The sequence below is a fragment of the Acomys minous genome, assembly GCF_964271855.1.
Source record: "Acomys minous genome assembly, chromosome: 1".
Lineage (NCBI taxonomy): Eukaryota > Metazoa > Chordata > Mammalia > Rodentia > Muridae > Acomys > Acomys minous.
The window spans coordinates 173350829-173363780 of NC_140483.1; the positions used below are offsets into that span (position 1 = coordinate 173350829).

Here is a 12952-nt window from a genome sequence, read left to right on the forward strand (position 1 = left end):
CGTGCGCCACCACGTCCGACAATTAATGTACTTCATAAAACTTATATTTTCGGCCTGGAGAGATGTCAGCGGCTAAGAGCACTGCCTGCTCTTCCAGAGGTCCTGAGTTCAATTCCCAGCAACCACATGGTGGCTCACAACCATCTATAATGAGATCTGGTGCCCTCTTCCGGTGCGCAGGTGTACATACAAGCAGAACACTGTATATGTAATAAATAAATCTTAAAAAAAAAAAAAAGTTGTATTTTCGTATACAAAACGTATGCAGGGGCACCCAGGTCTGAGAACAGCGGGAGGAGGGGGCGGCCTACGGAAGATGCTGCTCTTTGGCATAAATTGCAACCGATTAGTGGTCGTTTCTCAGACTCAAGTTAGAAGAGTTCAGATGAGTGAGGCCCACATTGCTGCTTTGAACACCTCAGAAGGGGAGAATCGATTTTTCAGGAGTGAAAAAGAAGAACTTGCTAGGAATAAAAGAAAATAATAAAAAGTCCAGCACGAGGGCTCCTTCTCCTACCAAAAGCAAGGACCGCTGTGGCGAGAAGTCCAAGGATCTCTCTAAAGATAAAGAGGCCACTCAAGAGTCAAGTGAGAGGGATTGTGGCGCGGTGCTTCAAGTGGGAGCAGCCGCACCAGACCTCTCGGTCCAGCTCAACCTCCAGCTCCGGCTCCAGCCCCAGGACAGGCTCAAGCCGTGGCTCCAGCTGATCCTCAGCTTCCAGCTGCTCAGGTAGGTCCAGCACGGCTCGGAGCTCCTCCGGCTCCCCAAGGCCATCTCGGCTTAGGCATGAGAACAGGCGGCGTCCCAGTTCCAAATCCAAGCCACCTAAAAGGGAGGAAAAGGAGAGGCAAAGGCGCAGCCCTTCACCTAAACCCACCACGTTGGGAGACTCACCAGGAATGGGACCAAGGATCAGGATCATGGAAATATTTTTTCTTTTTTCTTTTATTTTATGTTTTTTATTTTGTTTTATGTGCATTGGTGCTTTGCCTGCATGTATGTCTGTGTGAGAGTGTCAGATCATGGAGTTACAGATAGGTGTGAGCCGTCATATGGGCGCTGCGATTTGAACCTGGGTCCTCTGGAAGAGCAGTCAGTGTTCTTAACAGCTAAGCTATCTCTCCAGCCCCGGAAATAAGATGATTGGCATGCCTGTAGAGAGGATGCACCCTCATCTGCCCAAAGACTAGGCATATGTGGACTTTGAGGATCCAGGTGACATGGAGAGGGCGCTGAAACACGTGGTGTGGACAGAGGACAAGTCGATGGCCAAGGGATCACTGCTAACTGCTGCGTTGGCACCCTGGCCTCAGCCACCCCCTCGGTGATTCAGCCCACGCAGGAGAATGCGTCCACCGCCTCCCACGTGGGGCAGGTCACCCCCACGGATGAGGAGAAGGTCCAGATCTGCGAGACGCAGGTCCCCTGTGTACTGGAGGGCTCGATCTCCTGGATGCCGCCGCAGCCCCAGAAGCCGCTCCGGCTTCAGCTCCTCTCGGTAAGCAGGGACTGTTACTTATGTTCCCCGGCTCAGTTTTGTCCTTTCTCTCGCCAAATGAGGATCTGTAGGGAAGGGTCCCTTTACCAGGGTAGGCTTTGAAGACATCAAATTGAGATATTTCCTCTGCAAGAGGGTTCCGGCTGCAGGGGGACTGTTGATTCGGGACTGTGACCGTAGAGGTACCCCGTAGTTTTCTGGCTAAAAAGTTCACCCCTTCCAGTTCTTGAGGATCTGGTAGCAGAGCCAACTGGGACAAGCAAGCCTTCAAATGGCAGCACACCGTTTTCCACCTAGAGCCAGTCAGACAACCTGCTCACACACCCTTGCTGCGGAAAGGACCAAGCTGCTGTTCTCTTAGGCCTGACGATGCCCCCTGCTGAGTGCTCTTCAACTTCTAGGGTTAAACATCTTTGAAGGGTTCTTTTTCTGTCCCCGTGGTGTCTCTGTTGCTCTCTCAAAATGGTGAGCCATTTCTAGAACTTACCCCTACCCTGTCATCACCTGCCGTTCACGGTGATGTTGCAGGTCAGTCTCTGCAGTGTGTACATTGCCCTTTTGCTTTTATTGTACAGTCAGCATTATAAAGTTTGTTTTGAGTTTTATAACTTTGTAGCATTTTTAGATAAGGTGGTGTTTGTGCTTGTGTAGAGAGAAAGGACGGCGTTGGATAAATTTGGGATTAGAATGCAAAACAAAAACAAACAAACAAACAAACCACAGGTGAACAGCCAAGTCAAAGTTGGCCCCCTCTTTCGGTTACAATTTCATCAGCTTTCTGTTTGATGGTTCCTTTTAGTGTTTAAGGTTCTCTTTAAACCGAGCATGGTGGCCCACGCCTTTAACCCCAGCACTCAGGAGACAGAGGCTGGCCTCCTCTGTGAGTTCGTGCCCCCCCCCCCCCCCCCCCGCCCCGGTCTACAAAGTGAGTCTAGGACAGCCAAGGCTATACAGAGAACCCCACTAGGTGTCTGCTCTGATAGGCCTGACCATGCCGTTGTTTGGAGGAATGTGTAAGACTTTGGGACTTTCAGTGTGGCTTATGAGTCCATCCTAGTTGGTGGCACGGAAGCAGTGCTGAGGCCAATGTAGCCCAGCTCAGGGCTTTCAAGAGGAAGAACAAGCCAGGCGTGGTGGCGCATGCCTTTAATCCCAGCACTCGGGAGGCAGAGGCAGGCGGATCGCTGTGAGTTCAAGACCAGCCTGGACTACAAAGTGAGTCCAGAATAGCCAAGGCTACACAGAGAAACTTTGTCTCGAAAAAACCAAAAAAAAAAAAAAAAAAAGAGGAAGAACATTAGTGTGTGTCCCAGGGACCAGTCTCGGGATATTTCCGCAAAGACTATGCTGCTTTTTGCCCTTGTCCTAAACGTCTTCGTGAGGCTAAATTGAAGTTTTGAGTTACCAGCACTGGCAGAGGAGAGAGTTCAGGACAGCCTGGTATTGACTGTGTTGCTTGGCTATTAGTAGCTACTTATGCAGAACTACAGTGCAAGGGAACAGATGAGGCCAGGAGAAATACAAAACCTACAGTGTGAGAAGAGAGGAACACCAGGAAGTGTAGTGCTGGAGCCAAGGAGCCCAAGGAGACAAAAGGGTTAAAGAAAAGCTGATGCTAAACGGAGCAAAGGGAGTGCCCTCAGGCAAAGACCCAGCTGCCTTCCAAATTGTGAGAAGGGTTTTAAGGCCTCTGTTTATTTCACTAGCCCATTTAAAGTCTGGTTGAGTCTTCTTGTTTGTTTTTTTTTTTTAATTTTAAAAGTACATTTATTTACTTATTTATTTATGTGTGTGCACATGTGTCACACACACACACACACACACACACAGAGAGAGAGAGAGAGAGAGAGACTTACTCTTTCTTTCCATTACCTGAATGTGGGTCCTGGGTTAAACTGAGGTTGTCAGGCTTGGCAGCAAGCACCTTTACCCAATGAGCCATCTCCTGCACTTGATGTTTAATTTTTTGAGTCTTGGTGTAATCTAGATAGATACTAATTTTTTAAAATTTTATTTTAAGACTTGATTATTATTATTATGTTTACGATGTTCTGCCTGCAGGCCAGAAGAGGGTACGAGATCTCATTATAGGTGCTGGGAAGTGAATTCAGGACCTTTGGAAGAGCAGCCAGTGCTCTTAACCTCTGAGTCATCTCTCCAGCCCCCTAGATACTAATCCTTTGTCAGATGTAGAGCTCACGAAGGTTTTATACCGTTCTGAGGGCTGACTATTCACCCAGTTAACTGCTTCTTTTGCTGTCCCCAAGCATTTTCCTTTCATGAGTCCCATTTGCTAATTGCGGGCCTTATTTCCCAAGTGACTGGTGGGAGGCCTGCTGGAAACTTCCGTGACTGTGCCTCTGCCTGCGGATCTGGAACTTTTTCCTCTAGTGGCTTCATACTTTTATGTTGACATTTAGGCCTTTGGTCCATTTGGAGTTGATTTTGAACGAGTTTCATTCTACCCGCAGATACCCAGTTTTCACAACACCATTTGTTAAAGATGCTGTCTTTTCTCTCATTTTTTGCATCTTTATAAAAAAACAAAAACAAAAACCCGGTGTCTGAAAACTCTAAGCATGGACGGGGAAGGGGCTCAGGAAGGCCGCTCATAAACGAGGGCTACTGAGGTAGTTTCCATTCTCTTCAGGGATGCAGCCCCTGAACCGCTAACCATGCTTCTGTGCGCGTCCCTACACCCATGCACCTACAGGCAACACTACATGGACCCAGTAGGTTTGGTTGGTTGTTTTTTGTTTTTTGTTTTTTCAAGACAGAGTTTCTCCGTGTAACATTGGCTGTCCTGGACTCATTTTGTAGACCAGGCTAGCCTCCAACTCACAGCGATCCGCCTGCGTCTGCGTCCTGAGTGCTGGGATTAAAGGCGTGCGCCACCACTGCCCGGCTAGGTTTGATTTTTTTTTTTTTTAACACAGCACATTGTGGAACTGGAGAGACGGCTGGCGGTTAAGAGCCCAGGTTGCTCTTCCAGAGGATGAGGTTCAAGAGCCAGTGACCCCACACGGCAGCTCACAACCACCTGAAACTCCAGTTCCAGGGGATCTGACACCCTCTTCCGCCCACTGCGGATACTGGGCAGACATGTGCTGCATGGATGTGTGAGTAGGAAAACGCTCATACACAAAGAGATAAGCACATGAACTTAGGAGGGGGGGATGCTAGCGGGGGAGATAGTGGGAGACTTGGAGCAAAGGGAACTGAGGTTGTGTCTGATTAAAAATATATGCGTGTATGAAATTCTCAAACAAAAATAATTGAGAAATCCTGGGCAGCTGGGGCTGACTCAGTGGTCATGAGCACTTTTTGCTCTCCCAGAGAACCTGGAATCAGTTCCTAGCTCCTGAACGGCAACCTAGGGCCATCTTGTAACTCTGGTTCCAGGATACTGATGCCTTCTTCTGACCTTCGGGCACCAACCATGCACGCAGTACACAGACCTACACACTTAAGATGAAAGAAAAAGAAACGATTAAAAAAAAAACAAAACTCCAGGCAGCTTTGGCTGCATGAGTTGGTATCTGGGCCTTTTGCTGTACCCTGGTCTGTGTTTCTGCCAGTGCCGTGCTGTTTCTGTTAGCATGGCTCTTCTGTAGTGAAAGTTGAAATCTGATATGGTGATCCTTGCAGCACTACTCTTTATTTATTTATTTATTTTCAGGATTCCTTTGGCTAAATTGTGTCTTTCTAATTCCTTTGAATTTTTTTTTCTATTTCTGTAAAATAGAAAGGGCAAAAATGATAAGGGCATTTTGATAGAGCTTTCATTACATCTGTTGCTTTTGGTAGTACAGCCATGTTAAAAAAATATTCATGCTTTCATAAACATGGGTGGTCTTGGGACCGGGCGTGGTGTCGCACACCTTTAATCCCAGCACTTGGGAAGCAGAGGCAGTCTGGTCTACAAGGCAAGTCTAGGACAGCCAAGGCTACACAGAGAAACCCTGTCTCGAAAACCCAAAACAAAACACACACAAAAACATGGGCGGTCTTCATCATCTAGTGTCTTTTTCAGTTTCTTCAGTGTTTTAAAGTTTTCATTGTATGGCCTTTTCATTTCCTTAGTTACGTTTAGTCTAAGTTTGGGTTGTTTTTTTAAATTGTGAATGCGGTTGTGATTGTTATTGGTTTGTTGTTTTGTTTTTTCAAGACAGGGTTTCTCTGTTGTGACAGTCCTGGCTATCTTGGACTCACTTTGTAGACCAGGCTGGCATGTTTGTTATTGTTAAACACGAAAACAATTTACTGGGTTTTGGGGGGACAGGGCAGCATTAAGACAGGGTTTCCCTGCATAGCGCTGGCTGTCCTGGAACTTGCTCTGCAGAACAGGCTGGTATGGAACTCAAAGATCTGTCTGCCTCTGCCTCTCTGGTGGGACTAAAGACAATAACATTACCCACACACATGGTGTGTGTGTGTGTGAATTTTTGTATCCTGCTATTTTCTCAAAAATGTGTGTTGTTTGCTGCTGCTTCCTCAGAGATTGAAACATTCCATCCTTTAGGGAACTTTTGTTAGCAGGAAGGTAAACACCTCAAAATAGCTTCAGGATGTCCCTTAAACAGACCAGATTCAGTAGGCCCCTCCCTGGCAGAGTAAGCAATAAATTCTGCCTAAATTCACTCTTAGAGAAGCTGCAAAAAAGACTCTGAGGCCAGACCAGCTGCCTGGACAAAGGAGAAACAGGCCACCCTGCCTGGGAGAGGTTAAAGACCAGTGTCCTTGGAAGGACACCGTCTAATGAGCTGACCTGCCTCAGGCTGCAGGTTTCTCGGCTTTTGTGATGACTCTGAGTCATTCTGGTCCTGTTAAGTAACCCCTCACCCAAATTCCTGTAAGTAACCCTGATGGGACTCATTGTCTTACGAAGTAGGACGCTGGTGCTATCTGTACTTTAATCTGCCTTGGGCTCCTTATCTGGGATCTGTATATCAGCTCCTCAGGGAAAGCTTTGTCACACAATAGTTCCCCCAGAACTGGAGTTACAGACCATTGGGTGGGTGTGGGTGTTAGGAGCTGAACTCAGGTCCTCTCTGAAAACAGCAAGGTCTCTTGATCTCCCCAGCCCCAAGTTATGGAAAGGATCTAAGAATGCAAGAAGCCTTATGAAGACTAGATACTTATGAAGAATAGATAGGATATAGCTATAGATATCAGAGTTAATTGAAAACCTTTGCAAAACAACCAATAAGATAGAAAATAGTGCCGGGCGTGGTGCACTCCTTTAATCCCAGCACGTGGGAGGCAGAGGCAAAGTGAATCCAGGTCAGCCAAGGCTACAAAGAGAAACCCTGTCTCGAAAACCAAAAAATAAAAAAAAAATTAAAAAAACAAAAATAAAAAAAGAGAGAGAAAAGAAAGAAAGAATAGCTTGGAAAATAAAAAGTAAAAGCAATGCAGCCTGAGTCATCAGGTCGCTGGGGCCAAGCACACAGATCTGGTTTCACAAGTCTGGGATGAGGTTGTTTAACTCAGGCAGGCATCCATCTTGCTCTAACTAGCATAGGTAGGATCTGCTGACTGCTTGTTTGTGGTTTCTGGTCAGTAAGGTTTTACAGTATTTAAGGATGACTAAGTCTCTTTAGTTGGGAAAAATAATTATAAGCACCAACATTCTAGATTTTTTTCTGGAGTATTAGTGGGTTTTTGTTGTTGTTGTTTGTTTGTTTGTTTCAGAGCTGAGGGCCTTGCACTTGCTGGGCAAGTGCCCTACCACTGAGCTAAATCCCCAACCCCAAGTATTAGTGTTTAAAGTAACTGGCAGGGGTCTTTTCTGTGAAAGTCAGAGACTGTTTACCTTCGAGATCTCCTCTTTAATGTGAAACAAACAAACAAACAAACAAACAAAAACCCTCCAGGACACTATCAGAATAGAAAGCAATACAAGTTTATATTTTTTAAATTTATTTTTAGATGTGCTGACTTTACTTGCATGAGTGTTTTGCCTGCAAACATATGTACACCACCCCTGTGTCTTGTGCTGTCCCCTGAAACTGGAACATTGTTATAGATGGTTGTACGCCACCATGTAGGTGCTGGGAACCAAACTTGGGTTCTCTGCCAGAACAACAAATGCTCTTAAGTACTGAGCCATTTCTCTAGCCCTAGAATTTTCTTGAAATTAAAAATAAATTGGTATGTAAGGCTATACTCAGTAGTTATCCTGGGAGTGCATATGAACAGGGAGCTGACTCTGAGACTTTTATGATTGTACTAGGTGAATTACAATAGTCCTTGACTGACAAAGACATGGCAACTTAACCAAGAAATAAAATCCCTTTAAAGAAAGCCTTGACCCAGTTGTTTGGGCATGAACAAAAGTATATTCCTATAGCATGACATTCAGGGATTACTTAGGATAAAAATGAATATACATACATATCTGTTTTCTTGTTTGGATAAGGTATCATTGTGCCGCCCAGGATAACTTCAGGGTATGCTTCCTCTAACTCCTAGACTCAAGCAAACTGGCCTTAGCTTCTAGAAGTAGCTAGGTCTACAAGAATATCGCTGGCTAACACAGAGAAACCCTGTCTCTCGAAAAACAAAAACAAAAACAAAAACAAAAAATATATATATATACCATTGGGCCTGCCCACGTCTCCTAAAATTCTGGGTTTTTTTTTTTGGGGGGGGGGGTACAGGGTCTCACTATGTAGTTCTAGTGACTTGTTAAGTAGACCAGGTTGGCTTCAAACTCACAAGAGATCCACTAACCTCTTTCTCTCCCAAATGCTGGGACTAAAGGTGTGCACTACCACTGCAGGCACACATCCGTTCTTGAATAGAGATAATTTCATATGAAGTATGATTAACTAAGTAGGAGGCAGATAAATGCTAGTAGAGGTAAATGGGGATGCAGCAGTAGCAGGTATGGAAGAACAATTGCTTCCTCTAGGGTCAGGACTAAGTATAACTGAGGGAACTAAGGAAGAGGAAAGGAGATACCACACCCCTACAACTGAGACTGAGGCTCCTTGAAAGACAACATGTCTGTGACATATATAGGTACACACCCGGCCAGGGGTATGACATGCACAGCCGCACACCAGGCCAGTGGTATAACATGCACAGCCGCCTACCAGGCCAGGGGTATGACACACAGCCACAGACCAGGCCAGGGGTATGACACACACAGCCAGACACCAGGCCAAGGGTATAAAACACACAGTCAGAGACCAGGCCAGGGGTATGACACACACAGCCAGACACCAGGCCAGTGGTATGACACACAGCCACACACCAGGCCCATGTGAAGAAACTCACTGGAGGTGACTGTGGAAGTGGGCCACCAATGCTGAGAGAAGCAGCAGGCAGAATTAATCTGTAGAAATGGTCACCAGATATAGATGGTGTGGATCTGGCAGAAAGTAGCCTGAGAGAGAGAGAGAGAGAGAGAGAGAGAGAGAGAGAGAGAGAGAGAGAGAGAGGAGCTTAACTTGAAGGCATGCCTGAGGCTCATGAGTCAGTTTCCTGTGCTGCAGAATAAAAATAGGGCCAAATAGGATAGGGCCAGGAGCAATGGGACCCACCTTTGATCCCAGCACTCAGGAGCAGAGGGAGGCAGAGTTCTGTGAGTTAGAGGCTGCCCTGGTCTACATTTGCAGGACAGCCTGGGCTTCATAGTGAAAGCCTGTTGGGGAGGGAGAGGAGGTGTGTGGGATAAACCGGGGCTGGAGAGATGGCTCAGCAGTTAAACAGCATGCATTACTCTTCCATAAAAGCCCAAGTTCGATTCCCGGCACCACATCAGGCCATTCAGAACTATCTGTAACTCCAGCTCTTGGGGTTGTGACCCCTTTGGTCTCCATGGGTACACACACACACACACACACACACACACACACACACACACACACATACATAATTAAAAATAAAATAAATCAATGGCTGAGAAACACTTAAAGAAATGCTCAACATCCTTAGTCATCAGAGAAATGCAAATCAAAATGACTCTGAGATTCCATCTTACACCCATCAGAATGGCTAAGATCAAAAACTCAAATGACAGCACATGCTGGTGAGGATGTGAAGAAAGAGGAACACTCCTTCATTGCTGGTGGGAGTACAAACTTGTACAACTACTTTGGAAATCAATCTGGTGCTTTCTCAGAAAACTGTGAACAGGGCTACCTCAAGACCCAGCTATTCCACTCCTTGGAATATACCCAGAAGATGCTCCACCACACAACAAGGACATATGCTCAACCATGTTCATAGCAGCATTATTTGCAATAGCCAGAACCTGGAAACAACCTAGTTGTCCCTCAACTGAAGAATGGATAAAGAAACTGTGGTACATTTACACTATGGAATACCACTCAGCTATTAAAAACAAGGAACTCCCGAAAATTTCAGGCAAATGGATGGAGCTACAAATGATCATACTGAGTGAGTTAACCCAGACCCAGAAAGACTCACATGGTATATACTCACTTATAATTGGACACTAGATTCCCGAAATTTGTGGATAAATGGATTGAGCTAGAAATGATCATAATGAGTGAGTTAACCCAGAAGCAGAAAGACTGAAATGGTATATACTCACTTATATCTGCATATTAGCCCAAGGGGTATGTCCCACGAAAGCCTTCACTTACCAGGAAACTGAGACAGAGGGGAGGACATTCTATTGGGACTCTAGATGAGAGAAGCATGGGAGAATGGCAAAGTAGAAGGATCCAGAGGGTCCTAGAAACCTACAAGTAGAACATTATGATAGGCAGATTTGGGCCCAGGGGTCCCGCTCAAACTAAGGCACCAGCCAAGGACAATACAGGCAGTAAACCTTAAACCCCTACCCAGATCTAGCCAATGGACAGAACATTCTCCACAGTAGAGTGGAGAGTGGGATATGACTTTCTCACATACTCTGGTGCCTCACCTTTGACCATGTCCCTTGGAGGGGGAGATCTGGTGGCAGTCAGAAGAAGGACAGCAGGTTACCAAGAAGAGACTTGATACCCTATGAGCATATACAGGGGGAGGTAATCCCCCTCAGGAACAGTCATAGGGGAGGGGAATAAGGGGAAAAGAGGAGGGAGGGAAGAATGGGAGGATACAAGGGATGGGATAACCATTGAGATGTAACAAGAATAAATTAATAAAGGAAAAAAATTAATAAAAAAAAATTGGACACTAGCCCAAAAGGGATGCCCCATGAAAGTCTTCACTTACCAGGAGATTGGGATAGAGGCAGGATTTCCTATTGGACTCTAGGTGAGAGAAGTATGGGAGAATGGGGAAATAGAAGGATCCAGAGGGTCCTAGAAACCTACAAGAAGAACATCATGACAGGCAGATCTGGACCCAGGGGGAATCTGCTCAAACTGCTGCACCAACCAAGGACAATACATGCAGTAAACACTGAACCCCTACTCAAATCTAGCCAATGGACAGGACATTCTCCATAGTTGTGTGGAGAGTGGGGACTGACTCTGACATGAACTCTGGTGCCCCATATTTGACCACTTCCCCTTGGTGGGGAGGGCTGGTGGCACTCAGAGAAAGGATAAGCAGGCTACCAGGATGAGATTTGATAGGCTGTGACCATATGGTGGGGGAGGAGGTCCCCTTCTGTCACAGACTTAGGGGAGTGGAATAGGGTGAAAGAGGGAGGGAGGGAGGGAGGGAGGAATGGGAGGAGACAAGCAAGGGGATAAAAATTGAGTTGTAATCTGAATATATCAATTAAATAAAAATAAAATAAAATAAATCTTAGGCCGGGCATGGTGGCTACACCTTTAATCCCAGCACTCAGGAGGCAGAGGCCAGTCTGATCTACAAAGCTAGTCTAGGACAGCCATAGCTACACAGAGAAACCCTGTCTCGAAAAACCAAAAAAACAAAACAAAACAAAACAAAACAAAAAACCCCAACCAAACCAAAACAAACAACAACAACAAAAAAACCTTTAAAAAAAAGGTGGCATGCAGTAAAGGAAGACACTGACGTCAGCCTTAGCCTCTGCCTTGGATGTGCACACGTCCCTGCATATGCATGTGCACAAACATGTACACATACCTACACTACACACACACTAAAGAAAAAAGGGCTGGAGCCCACGCTAACTGTTGTTGTGTCATGCAGTGTCACTCCAGTGCCCTCTGCTGATGAACAGTAACATTTCATCCAGGAGGAGAAAAAAAAAAAAGGAAGGATCTTAAGGTCCAGTGCTAGACTCACAAATCAGGGCAAAAACAGTAGATTTACAACAATAATATTAAATTAATTACTGACACAGAAATAAAATAAAGCATAGCCATAATTGTATTTTTCTCCTAAGTTTGACAGAGCTCCCACCACAGTTTTAAGTTAATTACAAATTGGAGACTGTTAGGAAGACCTAATCAGGGCTGGAGAGGCACAGTGAGCAGTTAAGAGCACTGGCTGCTCTTACAAAGGACCTGGGTTCAATTCCCAGCAATTACATGGCAAATCACAACTGCTTATAACTCCTGTTCCAGGGGATCCAGCATCCTCATATGGACATATATGTAGGCAAAACATCGATGTCCATAAAATAAAAATACATTGCTAAGAAGAAAGAAAGAAAGAAAAAAAGAAAAGCCTAATTAAGGCTGACTGAACTTGTGGCTATCCCAGTAATTTCAAATACATTTTTGATTTGTGAAAAATAATCTTAATCATCTGATTGTTTTTATTTTAATTTACCTGATTATTATTATTTTGGCACTTAAGTTTGGGATAGATAATTGAGAAGAGCTGTCTGTAGGCTATTTCATTCAAAGGCTAGAGAGACTTATTATTATTATTATTATTATTATTATTATTATTATATTTTTATTTTTTGGTTTTTCGAGACAGGGTTTCTCTGTGTAGCCTTGGATGTCCTGGACTCGCTTTGTAGACCAGGCTGACCTCGAATTCATATCGATCCGCCTGCCTCTGCCTCCTGAGTACTGGGATTAAAGGCATGCACCACCACTGCCTGGCCTGGCTAGAGAGACTTATAAAAGAGTCTGGTTATGTCCCAGATAGAATATGGGCTTAGTATGTGTGATCCTTGGCTTAACCTCCAGTTCCCAAGCAAACAAATAATTATAAATAGTAAATATCAAATATAACAATTCATGGGACGGCTGTATATCAACTCTTTTCTTTTTTTAAAGATTTTTATTTTATTTATTATGTATACAGTATTCTGCCCACATGTGTGCCTGCATGCCAGAAGAGAACAGCAGATCTCATTTTAGATGGTTGTGAGCCACCTTACGGTTGCTGGGAATTGAACTCAGGACCTCTGGAAGAGCAGTCAGTGCTCTTAACCTGTAAAATAGTAAAAGCCATCATCTGAGCTGTTGACATGCTCTACAATGCCTTTAAAGGTTTATAGGCACTGCAATGGCTCAGCCAGTAAAGCCTCTTGCCTCCAAGCCTGACACCCTGAGTTCCGTCCCCAGAACACGTTCTCA

The 12952-nt window shown here is 45.1% G+C and overlaps 1 pseudogene across 1 annotated transcript; it reads left to right on the forward strand.

Moving 5' to 3' along the window:
• The first annotated feature begins 316 nt into the window (after nucleotides 1-316).
• Nucleotides 317-1503, forward strand: LOC311597119 (annotated as a pseudogene). The gene is made up of 3 exons: nucleotides 317-389; nucleotides 445-916; nucleotides 1128-1503. The product of its transcript is annotated as an uncharacterized misc_RNA (transcript).
• The last annotated feature ends 11449 nt before the right edge of the window (nucleotides 1504-12952 follow it).